The sequence below is a fragment of the Anguilla anguilla genome, chromosome 11, assembly GCF_013347855.1.
Source record: "Anguilla anguilla isolate fAngAng1 chromosome 11, fAngAng1.pri, whole genome shotgun sequence".
Lineage (NCBI taxonomy): Eukaryota > Metazoa > Chordata > Actinopteri > Anguilliformes > Anguillidae > Anguilla > Anguilla anguilla.
In genome coordinates, this window is record NC_049211.1 from 7,994,876 (window position 1) to 7,997,375 (window position 2,500).

The 2,500-nt window shown below is 49.0% G+C and overlaps 1 protein-coding gene across 2 annotated transcripts in view; it reads right to left on the reverse strand.

Moving 5' to 3' along the window:
• mtor (mechanistic target of rapamycin kinase) overlaps positions 1-2,500 on the reverse strand; it is a 98,979-nt gene that overhangs the window by 32,368 nt on the left and 64,111 nt on the right. The gene's annotated exons all lie outside the window — the stretch shown is intronic.

Here is a 2,500-nt window from a genome sequence, read left to right on the forward strand (position 1 = left end):
CATACGCAAACACACACAAAACCGCACGCACATATACACACGTGCGCACTCACACACACACATATAAAACCGCACACACACACACACATGCGCACACTCATACACACAGGCACACACACACGCATACACTCCCTCACAAACACACACTCACAAACACATGCCCACACCACGTGCGTACTCACACACACATCAGTTCTGGGCAATGACTCAGCGATCACTCAGCTTTAATATGTGTGTGGAGAATAGCCCGGACAGCGCAGTACTGTCTGCGCCTTCACACACTTACTAACCGTCCTCTTCAGGGAGAGAAACGCTCACAGCACACACACTCTGTCCTTTTCCAGTGTACGTGCGTGCTGGGTGGATACGTGTGTGTATGTGTGGAAACATTGTTATGATGGCCAATTATGTAGTAGGGACTTCATTAATGCTCTCCATTTTCTAGCTATTTATCAAGAGAGGGGAGTTTACCAAATGGAGCAGTTAATTATTTTCCTAGTGGCCCGTTTTCATCGGCTACTGGAACAGAGTTGGCGCATTGAGTAAGTGTTTAAAAAATAAACAAGGAGATCCTTCATCCTGGATGAATTCCCTTTGGGATTTACTGGACATTCCAGCAGCCACATCTATCAGTCCACAGGCTGTAGAGCAGAAGCCTAATGTCCAGGCTATGAGACTGCTTTACAGATACCCGGTTCTGATGAAGAATACCCATGTACCACACACACACACACAGACAGGAACACACACATTATATATAACACTCAATGTCACACAAACAAACACGTGCGCACACTCACGCACACATGCACACACACACGCAGAATGAAAACTTGGCAAATGCTACAGATTAGGCTACACACACTGCCCTGTGCCGGCATACAAAATGGAAAACTTTATTCAGCATTTTATGCCATTTGGCAGTCTACGTAATCGAAGCCGAGTGGTTGTGCCGGCATCATCTCCAGGGACAGTTACAGAAGAAAGCGAGGACTGGCAGAGCAGGGAGAGGATGGGGAGACATGCGTCATGGCCGTGCTCGTAGGGACCGACAGCTGGAGCGGGGCAGCTTTGAATTCTGGGACGTGACCGCGCGACAGTCGTTGGCCAAGCTTGCCAACGCAACCGCTGGGCATGGACGCCAGTGCTGACCACCAGCACCAAAACAATTTCTGTTTACAGGAACACTTTCTGTAGTGTCCACACCCTGGCCGTTCAAAGAGAACAATGTCAGATTCCATCTGTGCGCAGGGTCAATAAAGTTTGAAAGTACAAAGTGGGGAGTCCAGGGCTGGGACCTGCTGGAAATGACGCGGGACTCCTGAGAGACCCTGTCCGTCTGCGTTAGACTCACGGACCGTTCCAGCTGCTTCGCCTAATTTTTAATCCAACACTTTCTAAATATTTTTATCAGAACAGCAAATATTGGACAGCGGGAGAGGGGAACGGGAGCGTGCGCGTGAGTGAGCCTGTTACTGAACAGGTCTGACAACGGCTTACCGGCGACTACACAAACCCCACGGGGTTGTCAAACTCTGACTGTTCCCAGACCAGCGTCTGTGCCAAGTCACAGTTTGTTTTTTTGTTCTTTTTGTTCTTATGAAAGCCGCCCTGACACTAACAAGGGCACGTCACGAAAAAATGCAGCGAAATGACGACGCGTTTCGCGAACTTTCCTACGCAACGCAGCCGCACTGGGGACACGAGGGCGATAAGGCAGAGCAGACTGCCTGTAGCACTTCATACGTCCCCCTGACCCATCTGACCAGCGTGGGGATGCTGACAGATTTATACACAGCCAACAGAGACGCGAGCGGCCCTGTCCTCCACCCATAAGCACAGACTCCGTCTGTCTCCGGGCTGATCTGACCTGACTCCAACACATGGGGAGAATTAGCAAGGTGTCTGGACAGGGCTGCAACCAGGAGGCCGCAGGTTCAAATCCAAGAGGGAACCCTACACTGCCATTGCACTCCTGTGAAAATCATCTTTTACTGCTTTCCTATGTATTGAGCTGTAGATGGAGAGAATGAGGAAACTCTGCAGGTCACCATGTGAGTGAATGGGGAAAGAGAAGCCTGCTGGGTAAGTGAGGAAAGAGAAGCCTGCTGGGTAAGTAAGGAAAGAGAATTATGCTGGGTAAATAAGGAAAGAGAGGCATGCTGGGTAAGTAAGGAAAGAGAAGCATGCTGGGTAAGTGAGGAAAGATAAGCCTGCTGGGTAAAGAAGGAAAGAGAAGCATGCTGGGTAAGTAAGGAAAGAGAGGCATGCTGGGTAAGTAAGGATAGAAATGCATGCTGGGTAAGTAAGGAAAGAAATGCATGCTGGGTAAGTAAGGAAACAGAAGCATGCTGGGTAAGTAAGGAAAGAAATGCATGCTGGGTAAGTAAGGAAAGAGAAGCATGCTGGGTAAGTAAGGAAAGAGAGGCATGTGGGTAAGTAAGGAAAGAGAGGCATGCTGGGTAAGTAAGGAAATAAATGCATGCTGGGTAAGTAATGA